Below are 18,656 nucleotides of genomic sequence, written 5' to 3'. Positions count from 1 at the left end.
GCATATGTTTTGCACTTTAATATTGAGGAGGTGTATGGCACCCATTGAGGCACACGTATTGCACCCTTGTGAATGGGGCATATGTGTTGCACCTGCAGGGGCATATGTTTTGCACTTAATTGTTGGGAAGGTGTGTGGCACCCCTTGGAGCACACATATTGCACCCTAGTACCTTGCTGCAGAGTCTCTGACTCTATTATGAGGTGTCACTTTTGTTGCACCTCCATATTTTATTGCCTGCAGAGTGGGGAGAGGGTTGGCTTTCTTCCGAGTGATGCATGTATTTGTTCTTCTTAACCTTGTATCATTATTCTTTTATCTGGTTCTTTTATTTTTATGATTTGTGTGATTGAATTTGTACCCTCTTGCTTCTTTCCAATCGTTGTTGATGTTATATATTACTGTCTTACTTGGATTTATATTTTCTATTTTTTCCATAAAGAAAGGAGGTGTGTGGTTTCTTCATCTTTGCCAGGCGTTCTCCTCTTAATGTTATGTCCCCTGCTCCTCAGCCTGAGTGAATATGATGTCATTAGAATGCAGATGTGTGCCTGGTTGAGTGAATGTCAGTTGGAGTGTTTGGAATGAGCAGCAAGAATGCTGCTTCCGGTGGGGCTTCCTTATTACCACCGACTACCTGTATCCTAAGACTTCTACCTTGTGAATAAACCTGATCCTGTTTCACCTAATGACTGGCTACCCTGCATCTTTATTTACCACACCACTCAACATCACGAAGGTCAGCTTTCTCCAATTTGCTGTTAAGTTCTTGAACAATATGGCCCGTACCTTGTTCACAGAAACATCAGCAATGTTTTGGTGAGTTAACATCTCCAAGTTCACCTTGTTCGATGTTGATGACTAGAATTTATCAAGTTGCACAGGTATAGGTGTCAACTTTTTGATGTAGGCAAGGTCAATTGTTCCACTTGTAGACATTCGTCGAAATTCTCTCACATTCTTTGACAGATAGTTCAAGACAATTGTCAAAGACAATGTGCAGTTCTTGCAAGGTGCACACTGACTTTGCTATCTGTAGAACAGGCTGAACAACCTCTCCAAAGTTTTGCATGGATGAAATCTTGACCATATAGGTTTCAATGAAGACACCTTTTCTAATTGGAATTCTTCAGGTGAAAGTTTTTCTGTAGGCTCTTGTACACGTTTGTGCTTCACTGGTTTGGTTGTAGCATCTCCATCAAATAATGCATTTGTTTGAAGAAAATCATGTGACAGAATGTCCTTACTAAATTCACCCCTTTCTTTTGCTACATCCATCTTTCTATGTGCTTGCGCAAATTGTTTTTCAGTAACCTGTTTTGTAGTGGCTAGTTGGACGAAACTCTTACCATGGCAATTAAAGTGTGGATTTTCAACTTTAGTGTTTATGTCAAACAGCTTTTTCTCTTTCAACACAAATCTCTCTTTCTTCATCTCTGCGTATAGTTTCGATCCATGCCCCAGGACATCGAGTAGACATGTCTTTATATCATTATCCACATATTGTTTGGACAAGAAGTTGTGAAGTCGCTCAGTCATTTCAAAGGGGTTTTCTTGCTTCTGCATGAAATGAAGAAGGCTGTCAACATGTTTATTAAAATGTTCCCCTCTCTCTCCCACAAGTTCATGGTGAGTAACACTTCCATGATGGTCCATTAATTTTGAATTTGTCATCTCTCTGAAAACATTCCAATCAGAAAGGGCTTCATGGTAACCTAGCTGCCATTGGGAAACATATACACTTTTACGTGTCTGACCAACAATTCCCTTGAAACTTTTCTGTGATCTCTGGATCGTCTGTTCCATTTTCATATCTGGAGCCACACCATTGAACCATCCCTTTTCTCTTTCACCACAAAATGTCTTTGGATTCATTTTCTGTAGAGGTATGGTTTTTCCACCTCTAGCTTCTTCCCTCTTTTCAAATACCAGGACCCATATCTCAGGTAGTTTATACAATCAAATTCACAAAACACAGTAGTCATTGTCTCCATAGTCGTAATGTGCAGTTCCCAATCAACTTCCGGATCAGCATATAACACCTTTTTCACTAGAGCTATCATGTGTAAAACGTTTCCCCAGTACTTGAAAAGTTCAAATTTTTCTTCACATTTTTTGACAAGCTCTACTAACTTGTTTTTCAGGTTTTCTGATTTTGAACTGAGTGTATTGAACATTGCCTGACTTTGCATTATGCCTTTTGAATGAAGTGCACCCTGTGCCTTGTTCACTTCTGAGACAAGATATGCAAATCCTCATTTGTCATTCTTGTTTTAGAAAGCATTCCAACACAATGTTTCTATAGCCTCAGATATGATGAGCATACCTTGTAATGTACTAACATAATGAGTTCGGCTCAATACTAACTGGACAGTTTTGTTTCCAGAGATTTCAGCCTCAGTGAGTGCATTGTCTATGACACATCAACTGAGATAGCTTCCTGCACACCGCAAAGTAACTTTTGACATGTGAAAAATGTCCCATCGTTGGATACCGATCCTCAAATTCTTTTGGATTGCTCATAAAAATGTCAGCACTGTTGCGTAGTTTGTGACTGGTGATGGTATTCCTGGTAAAAACCAAACCTTCTTCAGTGGGACGGTATTCTGGGAGATCAAAGAATGATTTCCAGCCCATGGAGGAACTGGCTTTTCTTCATCTTCAGTCCTCACCGAATAAGTGATATGATAAATTCAGTTAAATTAGCTTTGTGGACCTCAGCATCAGGTAGAAGACGATCCTTGTCCTCAGACACTTGGAAACTTTCTGGTAGAGTGGGATGTGTTGATGGCTTGTAGTGATTTTGCACACGTTGACAAGGCAGTTGGGTTATAAGTTTGCAGCTTTGTTTATTTATGCCTACAGTTGACACAGGTTGTTTTCCAGCAGCTTCTTCATTGGTACAGTCTAGAAAAAGCACCACTGCAGTATCATGTGTGCTGGATGTTCCAGACAAGGAAGCGCTGTCTTCAAAATGAAAATTATCAAAAGCAGCAACTGAAAATCCTTTCCCGGTAAAGTGACTTGGAAGTGGTGTGCTGTTGGATTCAAAAGATTTTACAGCATGAGCTGCTCACAAGTTCCTGCTCCGTACTATGTCATTAACACTTGTTGATACACCAATCCTGTTAATTGAAGCAATTAGCTCTCTACTTTTGCACTTGTCATAGATTGTGTGGGCTGTCGTCATGTGTAGCAGAGTTTTCTTTTTGCAGTGATGTAATTCATAAAACATGTCGGTTCATGGGATTGTCTTCCACTTCTCTTTTATCTTCAAAGCCATTATCAATGTTGTCTGCTTCTTTTCCGAACTCAAGAACTTTAGTTTGTAAGAGTTTTGCTTTGCTGATATTAAACATTGACGTAAACAATGTTAAAACAACATCAGGCATTCTTGTTGACTTCCATGATTTGCGGCGCTCTGAGGCATCACAAAATTTGCCATTAAGTCCAAAATCTAAATCTTTAAGGACATTTCTTAAAATGGTTCCTGCTGATTTTACTGCATCCTATTTGCTTATTTTAGCAGCAGGAACTTCAGGAGTCAAATCAGCTGAGAACACCATAAGTGGCTCATTCTTTTTGCTAGACTGACAAAAATGAATTCTGTCAGTGTACATTCTCACCAGAAAAATCTTAATTTCATTATTAAGGATCAATACAGTTTAATCAATGTTGAACATTATTTCTCTGATCCCACTGCATATGAACCCGTAGCCAGCACTCAAGAGTGAATTTAAAACTTCATTTGTTTTTTCAAAGCGTTCAAACTTAACTGAAGGGTGGCGGTTAGGATGCTGCTGGGAGCTCATTGTACATTCATATTTTCGAATGTGTGCATGCATGCAGTTTGAGTGGGCATACAAATCTGCTACAAATACATTCACCTAGCTGTTTAGATCATCTACTCACCTGAAAACATAATCTTGGAAGAAACTAGATGCAGATAAAAGGATGTTTGCCCTTTGAGACTCACATACTTTTGCCCGTGTTCTGGCTAAACCACAGATAACTCATTGAAGATCCTCTGCTTTCTGATCAGTTGTTGGCCGTGGACGAGGGGTAGCCATAGATCTTCTATGTGGATGGGCACTGAGGTTGGTTGTCGTAGCTTTCTCAGAAGACTCAGAAGCTTGTTGTGATTACCCTTGATTCTGCTATTTTTGAATTCTTTATTCCAGGCTATTTTTCAGTCAATGCAACTTATAGCACTTGTTGTTACAACAATAAAATATTTGAACCTCTTCACCCATTAGTTTCAATATTTTGTGAGCCTCGTCTTGCCGTATTTTTGCAGCAACCTGAACTCTCTTCTGTCCAGATGCAGTTGATATTAGTTTTTCTTTTGGATTAGTTTGACATATGACACATTTTTCTTTCTTGAACGAGTCCTCAGATTTTGTATTAGGCAACACTCCGTGAGGAGGTAAAGATCCTCTGCTGCAACCTGCTTCACTCATGTTTACGGATTTGAATCAACAGAAAACCTGAAGCAAAAACTATATTAAAATAAATTACCAATTTCATGGCTAAATCTCATCATTATAGACCGCCATTTTGGAAAATGGCAGAAGGGTTGCTCTGAGGAGTTATTTTCTGTCTCTATAAGACAACTTGACCCCCAAAAAACTATATTTTGACACCAAAATGAATATATAGGTCTCAGTTCCTGAAATAATATATCACTGCAACACATCCACCATTTTTAAAAATGTCGTCCAGAAAAATTTGGTCTGGATTAGCAATGTCTACCCAAGCTAAATTACTTCTCTAATGATACAAAAACACAAATCAAAAATGAAAATCTCTGGACAACATTTTTTTTTACAGAGATATATTAATAGGCCAGGACTATTCTTAGCAGATTTATGGGACTCTAAGTGAAATCCAAAAATGTGTAAATCTACAATCACACATAGGTGTAAAACTACAAGGATCAATTAAATACTTTTGTTATGAATCACTTCCAATGTATGTCTGTCTCGTTTTGCAATTGGCGTAAAAGTGGTACAGGTTATGTGGCTCATCATAAATGTTAATTCATTCATCATCATCAAAATTCCTTTATGGTTTAACTCTTTTTTATTAGCAATTTATAAAGAGGGCAAACAGATACAGCAGCAAAATAACGTTTAGGGAAAAAACTCCCGGTTAGCTAGTCACACTTAGTTTACTGCAAGTGATGCGTCACAAGACCAAGAAAAGAAGGAAAAGAAAACTCCCCCCAAAGCCCCCCCTAAACCGCCCCAACAAAACTGCCCCCTCCCCGTCCACAATCACCCAGAAACATGACTTACGCTACCATAAGTAATTGGTTATTGTCCTTATGCCTTGTGTTGATCCGGTTTGGGGGCCTCAGTGAGGCGCAGGAGCCTATGATATTTTGGGCAGGTCATCTCATTGAACTCCTGTGACAGTAAAGACACATATGGTTCCCAAACCTCCTGAAATCCCACCCCCTTCCCTGCAAGAGACATAGATATCCGTTCCATGCCTAACATGTGCCAGCTCTTATGTAACCAATTGGTGTGGGTGGGGGCATTTGTTGTGCCCCAGTGAGTGAGGATGGCCTGAGCCGCCACGCTCAGCGCCATGCCTATCTATCTGCCGCACATGGACTTCAAAGGGTAAGTCAAAGGGTTTGGAAGACCCAGCAGTACATAGGCTGGAAAGTGTGGAAGCTGCGTGTCTAGGTACCTATCTATATCATCGAGGACCAGTGTCCAGTAGTGCTGAATGCTTGGGCATTCCCACAGGATATGTGTTTAGGTCCCTTTGCCCCCGCAACCGGAGGTATGATGGTACATCGCAAACGCTTACATTGTATGCCAATACATCGCATGTTCCCTTAGATCGTGAGTAATAACAACGCATACCATTACGTCGCATTTGTATAGCAATGCATGCAAAATACATTCACATCACATACAGACACTCCCCATGCTTTTAAATTGCAATTTTTACCCATATGCGCATTTCCCTTCACCCGGCCCTAAACCCTAATCCTTGAATCAATAAACAGTACCCTACAATATGGCACGCTAACACTTCCCTAAACCCTAAGCTCTAAACAGTAAAGACTATAAAGCAAGCCTACACTACGAACTCAACCCTAAGCCCTAATCGCCAAAGGCCAAAACAGTACCTATACTGCAACTAGCCCTAAGCCCTAAAGCAACCCCAAACCAGCACCAATACTACAGGAAGCCCTAATCCCTAACGCAATCCCAAAACAGCACCTATTCTACTAGTAGGCCTAGTAGTCCTAAGCCCTAATCCCCAAAACCCAAAACTGTGGAATTTTAGTTCGTGAACTGAACATCATCTGCGCCATCTTGCCTATTCCTCAGACTCACGTATGAACATACACGACAGCCATTTTAGGTACCATGGTCTCCCTGTTCACGATCGATCACCAGCGCATTTCCCTGACCCTGCAAGCATCCCCCATGCACCCTGGCTGCCCCCGCGCTCACATGCACGAGTCATGAACCCTCCTCTTCCGCATGACTCTGTCTCCGGGAATCACACCCCGCGCCTGACCAACACCTCCTTTCCTTCCATGAATACCCCTCTTTTAATAAACCCTTCTACGCTCGATTGTCCACACCGATCCTTCCTTCCATGAATATCTCTCCTTTGATGACCCCTTCCTCTGAGCCCGATTGTCTGCACGGACCGCTGGTCATCCCTTAAGCCTGAGGATACAGTTTATTGCCCACTACTGTATGCACTCGCCCCTCTTTCAAAGGAGCTACTATTGATCACGACCTCCCCACCCCCTGAGATTCGATCAGGCGCACACATTCCAAAGGAATCGGCGGAACACTCAGCTGCATGATAGCCCCTCCTATTGTATGGGGGGTGAGGACCTCTACTGTAGCCACGTGTTGGAATGAGCCGGAACTGGGGGGGGGGGGGTACCGGGGATGTCATTTTTCATTACTTCACAAAGTCTTTATTGTAATAAAGAGCGGTCACATGTCGTAAACCAGTGTATAAAAGGCCAGGCCTTAGAGAGGCTGCTAGAGAGCACCTCGAGACGATACCTTGTTGTCCGATCTGATGTGTTCTGCTCCGTCGGAATAAAACTTGTTTCCTGTCTTCCTGTCTCCAGCGCCTGCCTCTTTATTTGATAACTTCGTATGGTATTAGAGGCGTTTAAACGCCGGGTAAACTTAAGAAACATCGCCTGACCATTTTCCTGACTTTCCTCAATTGGCGTCCCAAGTGTGGGGCCCATCAGCGACACGTGGATCCAGTGGGAGAGGTCCCGACGACAGAGTGAACGACTGCAACGATCGGAAGAGCTCCTGTCCGATAGACCCTCGTCTGACAGCCGATCATCCGAACTTCACTGGTTCCAAGCAGACCTCTCCCGAGTGATCTACGGTCCTGACTGGGAACCATCAGGAGTGCCACGGTAGCAGCAGAGAGTAGAGGACGATCGGGCGCTGGAAGCGGAAGACAAGAAACTGTCCATGCGGTCCGGGTAAGGTCGTGACACACGACGAATTGCGAATTGATTGATTGTTTGATTGATTGAAATACTAGTATTTGCATTGTCGCTCTTTGAGATATTCGCTGCCTGCAAACGGGGAGGAATAGGAATATTCTGTCTCCCTTTGCGGATAGTGAAGGGTAGGTAACGCGGACTTTTGTCCCCCATTGTAATCTGTCGTGCCTATTTTTTTCTCCCCATTGATTGATTGTCCGAACATAGATTGTTTAGAGTATAGCTCTTTTGAGGTTCTCTGCTTGCAAATAACATAGAATAGCCATATTCTGTCTAGTCTTTGCAAACAGTGAGAGATAGGTAGTGCGGACCTTTGTCCCCCGTTGTAATCTGTCATGCCTGTCTTCTCCCCACTGATTGGTAGTTGGAACAACCCGGACCGCTTATTAGAGATGAACCATCCAGCTCCATTGGAGGGCACCCCTAATAAGGACATGTTCACTAAACAAGGACTAGTCGCTATAGCTTATAGTAAGTTATGGCATAAATATACAAAAAAGGATCCCGAAAGTCAGTGGCCACTGATAGGTTCCTTTGATGAACATAAAATAAAAGCGCTAGAAGCAGCTGTTAGAATAAATAAGGCAACACCCACCATGCTCCATAGCATCGGCATGTGGCGCAAAGAAGCAGAGCAACGAAGGAAAAGAGAAGAAGCAAGAATAGGGAAAGAGTTACGAAAGGCAGCCCACCTGGCAGCGAAGGAACTAGATGAAGAAATAAGAAGGAGAGAGGAAGTTAGACAAACGCAAGAATCAGGGTCGGCAGGCCAATGCCCTGTTAGGACCCCCTCTACGCTCTACCCGGAGATGCCCTCCAAACAACGGGCAAACGACGAGTTACTGCTAGGTCCTCCGATTATCTACATGCCCCCTCCTTATGCCCCCTGTCAGCCTCTAGCACAGCACCTACCAGTTCTGAGTGCGGGCGAGGGTGACTCTAGCGCTAGTGCCCCGGCTCTTACGGCCTTCGCACCAGCCACATTGGTAACAACATCAGATGAACTCGAGACTAGCAAGCAGCTAACGACCAGACCAAATAGGTTGAGCAAAGACGAGCGGGATGGGATTGACAAGATAGCAAAGACATTGGTAGAACGGAAAGAGAGCGAAGAATATACGATGGATATGCACAATTCACATGCCGGTAGCCACAGACGGCATTTCATTTTGCGGTTCAGTTACCACACCCTGAACGCATATGAGGATAGGTATCAAAATAAGGGTCCTGCTAAACTGACGGCTCTATATAGAAAGGTCGATGTTGGAGATGGGACTGAGCGTGATGTGACGGACCTCTTCACGCAAACGCTTGAAGTCTTCCGCCACCGTACGGAACAGAAACCAGAGGTTAAGATCACAGTCCCTGAAACGGCTGAGTCCCCATTAGAAGTAGCCAACACTATGATGTCTATCAGAGAAGCCGCCCCCTACTGGGTTCCCCCAAGAGGTCAGGGAACAAACGACGATATCAACCACGCAGATGCAAAAGGGAGGGTTGTGTACAATTGGGTTTACCAACCATGGGATCGACAAGATATTTTAACCTTTAGGCAAACCCTGCCTGATTTAAGGAAGAACCCGACAGCATTTTACACCGAATTAGGCACAGCCTTGGGTTCAATGATAATGACTCTAGCAGACATTGATTTGTTTTTCGGGTTATGTATGCCGGCTGACGTGTGGAAGCAAATCCGGAAAGCCGAACACACAGATCTGTTCGGACATACCTGGAATCAACTCAGTGAGCTAGATAGGCGACGAGAGCCCGGAAGAAAACCGATAAAAGACATACTGGAACTTCCGGACAAAATAGTTCAGAAGCTAAAAACCTTGATCCCAGAGAAAAAGGTAGATTGGTCAATAGTCACGGCTTGCCGTCAGAAACCCCAGGAAGACGTGTCAGAATACTTCTCCCGATTTGAAACGGTGTTCTCCGACTACAGTGGCCAGGACATGACCACCGCAACCGGACAACACCTATTTGTGAAAAACTACGTAAAGGGTCTGTCACAAGAGGTTTCCCAAAAGTTACAAACGAGCGAGAGTAGTTGGGGGGCCTCCAAACCCGCCGCTATCCTCCAAATGGCTCAGTACTACGAACACCAAAAGAATGAGAATGATAGGGCAACCGAGAGAAAGAAGAAAGATTTGAAAGAAAGGGTGATGATAGCCCAGATACAAGGGGTGGCAGTCGGGAAAGAACTACACAGGGGGAGCTACCAATCAATCGCCCCTAGAAATCCACCCCCAAGGGACCGCACATCCACTCCCTACTCTGGACGTAGGGACATAGAAGATAATCAGTGTGCATTTTGCAGAGGATTCGGGCATTGGAAGTCTCAATGTCCGGCTCTTCTGGAACTAATTAAAAATAAAGAAACGAGGGACATGACGAATGGTCCCAGGACTAGAGGACAGGGACGGGGGTACACAAACGACACCAACAGCGACAGACCAGGAAGATCGAACACATTTGACCGTCCCCGACAGAACCAGTACCAACTATCTGACAGTGAGAACACCCCCGACTTCGCATAGGACTGCCAGGGGCAAGGGAGGGATCCAGTCGAGCTCTGTGTTGACCAGCAAGGTCCTTACGTCACCGCTAAGGTCCTGGGTACAAAGTCTCCATTCTTGGTAGACACTGGAGCGACACGTAGTGTATTATCAAAGCGACTGATTCCAAGGGCACCCTTGTCTGGCTCACACATTACATCGATAGGTTTCGATGGAACGCCCTCCACAAATCCCCTGTCTGTACCAATCTCCTTTGACCTAGGAAACAACCCCACTGACACAACATTTCTGCTCTCCTCCAACTCTCCTGACACCATTATGGGTATTGATTTACTAAAACATTTCCGAGCTACTATTAGGTGTTCCCCAGATGGAGTCCGAGTCATCCTGTACGACAACCCGAGCATGTCCAGATCCCGCCCCGCACGACATATGTACTCTATGACTGATGCTGACCTAACCTTGCTCGACACCCTACCCCTGTACCTATGGGCCAGAAACGACTCGGATGTAGGACGAATGATGATCGACCCTGTGCACATAACTGTTCGACCAGACGCAATACTCCCGAAACTCCCACAGTACCGGATATCGCCCGAAGGCGAGAAGGCATTGGTAGCAATTATTCAGTCCCTGGTAGATGCAGGAGTGGTAGAGGAAGTGGTTAGTAATGTCTGCAACAGCCCTATCCTACCCATTGTTAAGAAGCAAGGTGAGGGAGATGAGAAAGCGTACTGCTTCATCATCGACCTGCGAGAAGTCAACAAAGTGGTGGTGCCACAGTACCCCGTAGTCTCAGACATCACCACCATTCTGACCCTCATCCCGTCCACTGCCACCACCTTCACCGTTATTGATCTCAAGAATGCATTTCTTTCTATCCCCATCCATCCAGACAGCCGTTATCTCTTCGGCTTCACCTTAAAAAACCGTTCGTACCGATTTTGTAGAGCTCCCCAGGGCTACACTGAAAGTCCCAGCATTTACAGCCAGGCCCTCAAAAGACAGCTGGACGCCGTCCAGCTACCAGATGGAATGGTGTTGATCTAATATGTCGATGATATCCTTTTGGCGGCCGACACCACTCCACTTGCAATCACGGCCACTATCCAACTCTTGCACTTCCTTGCGGAGAATGGCCACAAAGTCTCCAAAAAGAAACTGCAGTTCTGCCAGCCTCAAGTGACATACCTAGGCCATCTCCTGTCCAAAGAAGGGAGGAAACTTACACCCGACCGAATCCAAACCATCCTAGACACCCCCATCCCAAAGACACAGAAGCAAGTCCGTTCATTGGTGGGCCTTACCTCTTTTTGCCGACAATGGTTACCAAATTTCAGTCTCATTATAAAGCCCCTACTTTCCCTGTTGGCCAAAGATGTTCCCTTCCCACTCCCTTGGATCCCCGAATGCCAAGCGTCCTTTAAGGAGTTGCGGGATGCCCTTTGCTCGGCACCCGTCCTAGGAACACCAGATTACTCCAAGCCCTTCTCCCTCTTCACTCACGAAAGGGAGGGATGCGCATTGTCTGTTCTAACTCAGCCCATTGGCTCCAAACAACGCCCTTGTGCCTACTTCTATGCCACTCTTGACCCAGTCGCCAGAGCTTTACCTGCCTGCCTTTGAGCAGTAGCCGCCGCTGCTGTCTCTATCCGACAGAGTGAGGGAATTGTACTTTCGAACTCTCTCACGGTGTTGGTACCCCATGCAGTTGACACCCTTTTGAACCAGACCAAGACCCAACACCTGACTAGTGCACGACTGACAGGGTACAAATTGACTCTACTTGCACCCCACATCACTCTGAAGAGATGCACAACTTTGAATCCTGCCACACTGTTGCCCTTGCCTGAAAATGACCCCGATGTGCCCCCTATACACGACTGTGTGACCCTCACGGACGAACAGACCAGGAGTAGAATTGACCTCCGAGACATTGCTTTTACAGACCCTGATGGAGAGCTATGGGTAGACGGCTCTTGTATCAAACTCCCAGACGGCACCACTTCAGCTGCCTATGCGGTGACGACAGCCCTAACAGTAGTTGAAACAGCCCGCATCACGCAACGATCCGCACAGGCGGCAGAGCTAATTGCCCTCACACGAGCATGTATCATAGCAGCAGGAACCACGACAAACATTTACACGGACAGCCAGTATGCCTTCGGGGTGGTTCATCATTTTGGGCTCTTGTGGAGGGAAAGGGGATTCCTGACGTCCCACGGCACGCCCATCCTTCACGGAGATCTAGTCTCCGCCCTGATTGAAGCAGTCCTCCTCCCCAAACGTTAGCAGTGATCAAATGCCAGGCACACAAGAAGGTGACGGACTTAGTTGGACAGGGAAATGCACTGGCCGACATCACTGCCCGAACCACAGCTGAGAATAGGACGACGACACACATATATGTGACCAGGTCACAAGCAGAAAAATGGACTGACGCTAGGGAAACGATTAGGGACATCCAGTCGGCCAGCACACCTCACGAACTGACTGAGTGGGCACGGGTGGGTCTAAAGGATGATGAAGGCTGCTGGCGGACAAAAGACACAAACAAATGGTTGCTGCCTGACTCATACTTGATTCCCATACTAACTATGGCACACTCCCCTGCACACATAGGTTCTGCCCCCATGATTGAACTCATTTCCAAAGTCTGGCACAACAACAAAATCCCCGACTCAGCCAAACGCCTGGTCCAGCAGTGCCTTATCTGCCTACAACACAACCCCGGTAAAGGAACTGTGGTACCCCGGGGAGGGTTTGGGATCCCCGATCACCCCTTTGAGGTCCTCCAGATGGATTACATCCAGCTGGAGAGATGCCAAGGCTTGAAGTACGTATTAGTCATTGTATGCGCCTTCAGCAAATGGGTGGAAGCCTATCCAACCCGTGATAACACTGCCATGACTACTGCCAAAGTACTACTGAAAGAATTTTTCCCTCGCTACGGCCTTTGTCGAATTTTATGGAGCGACAACGGCCCCCACTTCATAGCTGAAGTTATTCAACTAATCTTGAAGGGGCTGGGGGTAAAACAGAGGTTCCATGCGGTCTTCCACCCCAATCCGCTGGCCTAGTTGAGCGACACAATGCTACACTGAAACTGAAACTGTAAAAAATAGTGGCCACCACAGGACTTAAGTGGCCAGATGCTCTCCCACTGGCATTGCTATCAATGCGCTCCACTCCCACTAAGCACCACTTGACCCCCTACGAGGTTGTGTTTGGGCGACCAATGAACCTCTGGACTGCCCCCAAACCAACCTCCATTCACGACGTCCCCGACGTCCTGCTGTCAGATTATTTGTGCAAATTAACTAAAACGTTGTCTGTCATTCATCAACAGGTGCAGCAGGCCATCCCCGATGCTTCCAGGGGTCCTGGTCACGATATCCAACCGGGAGATTATGTTCTAGTCCGGAATTTTCAACGGGCAAAGAGTCTGGAACCCCGGTGGACGGGCCCCTGGCAAGTACTGATCACCACTCGGACGGCTCTTCGAGTAGAGGGAAAAAGGCACTGGCTGCACGCCCACCACTGCAAGAAGGTCTCCTCGACCCTGGCCACGACAGAAAACGTTGACACCCAAGAAGAGCTCCTGAACAAAGACCGGCCATCACTGAACTGCTATCCTGATACCGAGGCACTTGAACTTGCAAAGTTCTCTGATCCCACTGTGCCATCCCAGGAAGGGTATTGCCTGCGTCGAAAGGAGGGAGCTTCGGCTAAGTAGACCACGGACTAAGTTAAAATCTCAGAACGGTGACCTAAAACAACCAAGGATTACCCGGAGAGAAGCTAAACAAAGTCTGTGGTTCTGCCCACTACCGAGCACCTTGAAGATGATGGAAGCGCCAGATAAGAAGATGATGAAAGCAACAGGAAATACCCACTACAGGAACCCAAAGACTGACAATTTGCATAAATCAAAGACAATCGCCTTCTTCATTCTCTTCCTCCTTTGCCTCCTCCTCATGACTTCCTTCTGGATCTTGGAGGACAGCACACCTGCTCATCAGATATTGCTGACCACTGCACAGCCAACCACCATGAAAGAGCATCACCTGATCTCCCTTTTGCCTCAGCTCCGAGAAAGGCGTAAGGAGTTCTGGAACAATTCCTTCGTGCAACTACTGCACCAGCACAACCTTGCTGCAAATGCCACGAACTGCTGGATCTGCGGGTTGCTCCCGCATGCCACTGGACACTCCATCCCCTTCATCCCTTCTCCTTTCTCAGTTCACGGCTCCTGCCTCGCCTGGTTGATCCTCCTGCAGGAAAGCCACAAGGACAACGCCGCTTCTGGTCAAACAGTGTCACACTTCTACTATGGGTTCTGGCTGAACAAAACAGGAAGGACGTCTGCCCCCTTTTGTCCTGTGACCTCAGGTTCCGCCTTTCATATGAACATCCCTGCCAAAGAACGAGTCGAGATGCAAGTGCTCCATAATCCAGCTAGACCCACCTTCTCCCACCTGCGGACGCGAACGGCTGCCACTCTGACTGTGGCCCTGTCCGTCATTAATGTCACAGGTCTCGTGTGCCTCGAAGGCCAGGGAACACAGCTGGTGGGTCACAGTTCCTGCCGTATCACCAGAACATTGGTCGCAGTTGATCCCCCCTCCTTTGTTGCTTCTCCGAATATGTACTTTGTTTGTGGCATCAAAGCTTACACTTGGCTCCCGAAAGGTTGGAGGGGTACGTGCTACATTGCCTTCATTCTTCCCCCCACGTATGTGGCCCCATCCTACCATCACCGGCAAAAGCGCGCCGGAGACATTGGACAAGCCGACTCCACCGGAGCACAGTTCCTGGATGCGGTGAAGGGACTTGTTCCTCTGTGGGGCCCAATGGCAAATAGCCGCGCTATCCGACACCTGACTCAGGCAGTGGAAACGACCATTAACATCACGGCTGGCATCCTCGCCAACAACACGGCCGAGCTTCAGGCAGTCCGCCTGGTGGCTCTTCAAAACCGCCTTGTTCTAGATGTGGTTCTGGCCCACCGTGGAGGAGAATGCCGCATCATCGGCTCCAGCTGCTGCACCTACGTGCCAGATAACTCGCCTTCAGTCTACAAAGCAATCGAACACCTCCACAGACTATCCTCAGAGGTTCACCAGGAGCAAGAAGGATGGTCGCTTGGAGGCTGGTTTTGGGACACTTTGAAGGACTGGGGATGGAGGTTGTTTTCATTTATATTGATACCAGTCATGGTACTGTGTGGGTGTTGCTTAGGTATTCAATGTTTGCCACCTTTGTGTTCACTCATTTCTAACTGTATGTGCCCTAAGACTTTGGACTTTAGAACTGAGCACATGAGTCCCCTCTATGAGATAGAAATACGTGGTCTTATGGGGATAGATCCGAATTGACAAGCTGGCGAGACATGTTAAAAGGGAGGACTGTGGAATTTTAGTTCGTGAACTGAACATCATCTGCGCCATCTTGCCTATTCCTCAGACTCACGTATGAACATACACGACAGCCATTTTAGGTACCATGGTCTCCCTGTTCACGATCGATCACCAGCGCACTTCCCTGACCCTGCAAGCATCCCCCATGCACCCTGGCTGCCCCCGCGCTCACATGCACGAGTCATGAACCCTCCTCTTCCGCATGACTCTGTCTCCGGGAATCACACCCCGCGCCTGACCAACACCTCCTTTCCTTCCATGAATACCCCTCTTTTAATAAACCCTTCTACGCTCGATTGTCCACACCGATCCTTCCTTCCATGAATATCTCTCCTTTGATGACCCCTTCCTCTGAGCCCGATTGTCTGCACGGACCGCTGGTCATCCCTTAAGCCTGAGGATACAGTTTATTGCCCACTACTGTATGCACTCGCCCCTCTTCAAAGGAGCTACTATTGATCACGACCTCCCCACCCCCTGAGATTCGATCAGGCGCACACATTCCAAAGGAATCGGCGGAACACTCAGCTGCGTGATAGCCCCTCCTATTGCATGGGGGGTGAGGACCTCTACTGTAGCCACGTGTTGGAATGAGCCGGAACTGGGGTGGGGGGTACCGGGGATGTCATTTTTCATTACTTCACAATGTCTTTATTGTAATAAAGAGCGGTCACATGTCGTAAACCAGTGTATAAAAGGCCAGGCCTTAGAGAGGCTGCTAGAGAGCACCTCGAGACGATACCTTGTTGTCCGATCTGATGTGTTCTGCTCCGTCGGAATAAAACTTGTTTCCTGTCTTCCTGTCTCCAGCGCCTGCCTCTTTATTTGATAACTTCGTATGGTATTAGAGGCGTTTAAACGCCGGGCAAACTTAAGAAACATCGACTAAATCGCCTGACCATTTTCCTGACTTTCCTCAAAACAGTACCTATACTGCAACTAGCCCTAAGCCCTAACGCAACCCCAAAACAGCACCTATACTACAATAGGCCCTAAGCTCTAATGCAACCCCAAAACAGGACCTATTCTACTAGTAGCCCTAAACCCCAATCCACAAAGCCCAAAACAGTACCTATACTGCAACTAGCCCTAAGCCCTAACGCAACCCCAAAACAGCACCTATACTACGCCCTAGTAGCCCTAAGCCCTAATCCCCAAAGCCCAAAACAGTACCTATACTGCAACTAGCCCTAAGCCCTAACGCAACCCCAAAACAGCACCTATACTACAAGAAGCCCTAAGCCCAATACGAGCGGCTGCCTTACCTGTCTCTTGTTGTTCCAGCGTTGTCTTCATGTCATCTGTGTCCCCCGGAGCCCGTCTCGACGCCCACCGTAGCCCGTCTTGGCGCACGTCCATTACATCCCATGCGTTGGGAATGCATGCGTACTGAAAGCGCATGCGATGTAATGGCGTGCGTAGACAACGCACGGGTTGTAACGCCGCATGCGTTGTAAGTGCACGCGATGTAAGCGTATGCGTCCTAACGCATGCGTTGAGATGGTTGTCTCCCCCCACAGCCCCGCCAACACCTGTCACTGTGAGAGGGTTTGATTTTGTGTATTCTAACCGGCGTGTAGTACCAATTTGAGGTAATCTTTGTCAGTGTCTCTGTGAGGGCATTGTTGTGAGCCGTGTGACGAGCGCGCAAGGCAATGTTCTCCCACTCTTTTGCACTAAGGGCCCATCCTATTTCCTCTTCCCATTGTGCGTGCCCTGTGTTGAATGTGTGAACCTGAGTCTGGAGAAGGAGAGCCTATAGTTCTGAGAGCATGCCTTTGTCAGATGATTTAGGAGCCACCTTTCAAACTGCGTCAGGTGATGCTGCTCCTTGGCACGGTTGGAGGAGTGCATGATCCACTGACTCAGTTGGAGGTAATGGAAGCGTTCTGTCTCCGAGATCCCAAAGATTTCCCGCAACTGGGGGATAGAAAGCAGGCCCTCCACATCAAAGAAGTGGCCCATGGAGGGGCATCCAGACTCTCTCCAGGCTGCGAACTCCGAGGCCGTCAATCCAGGCATGAAGTTTTGGTTCTCACTGAGAGGGGACAGAGGTGATGGGTAAGTGGTCAGGCCCAGCTTGGTACTGGTGCTGTCCCAGGCATGCAGTATTGCCTGAGTTACCGGGGACACGTACAGACTCCTGGGTCTATGTGCTCTGGGAAGAAACGGGATCTTCCAGAGATCGGTACCCGCCACCCCCTTATCCTGGAAGAGCCAGGGTTTTTCCGAATCCGGGTGGCTTCACTCTACTAGATTCCGTAGCTGCGCCGCTTTGAAGTAAAGTGGTAAGACTTGGATTCCCAGCCCGCCGGACTCCGGGGGGAGGTAGGTCAAGGACCGCTTCATACATGGCTTCCGGCCCTGACAGATAAACTGTGCCAATTCTGACTGAAGTTTAGTAAGCATGGCCCCTGGTGGGGTGAGAGGCATGGTTTGAAAGAGGTAAAGAATTTGGGAAGGACGGTCATTTTACAAGCCGCTATCCGACCTAGCCAGGAGCCGTTGAGGTGCTTCCACCTCCCCAAGTCTCTCCGTATCTGCCGGAGGAGTGCCTCATAGTTACTATCGAGTATCACCGGTATTGAATTGGATAAGTTGATCCCTAGGTAGGAGATAGACTTTGAGGCCCATTCCAGAGGATAGTGGGACGCAAGAAGGTCCACCGTGCCCTGGGGGACTGAGAGGTTGAGTGCTTGAGATTTGGTAATGTTGATTTTGAACCCAGAAGCTGCACCAAATGTCTGCAGATCCACCAGGAAGGCTTGGAGGGAGACAATTGGACTTTCTAGAGAAGCTAGTGTATCATCGGCGTACAGACTGATATTTTCCCTTTCACCGCCGAAGGGAACTCCGGTGATGTCCAGGTGATCCCTGACTCTCTGCGCCTTGGGCTCCATATACAGAGCAAATAATATGGGTGAGAGCGGACAGCCCTGACAGATACCTATATTGATGGAAAAGGGAGAAGAGGTGAAGCTGTTGACCCGGACTGACACAGTGGGGGCGCCATAACAATTAAGAATGCGGGCCCTACATCGATCCCCTATCCCGAAGTGTTCCAGTACTTGGTTAAGGTATGGCCAGTGTACCCAGTCAAAACGCCTTCTCGGAGTCGACAGCCAACAACATGTGCCTTATCAATGATGTGCAGTGCTCTTATGGGATTATTGCTGGCTTGTCGATGAGGGACGAAGCCCG

This window comes from Lissotriton helveticus, chromosome 2_1, assembly GCF_964261635.1.
Source record: "Lissotriton helveticus chromosome 2_1, aLisHel1.1, whole genome shotgun sequence".
In the NCBI taxonomy this organism is placed as follows: Eukaryota; Metazoa; Chordata; class Amphibia; order Caudata; family Salamandridae; genus Lissotriton; species Lissotriton helveticus.
The sequence above is the reverse complement of the archived record's forward strand: the minus strand, read 5'-3'. Positions refer to the sequence as shown.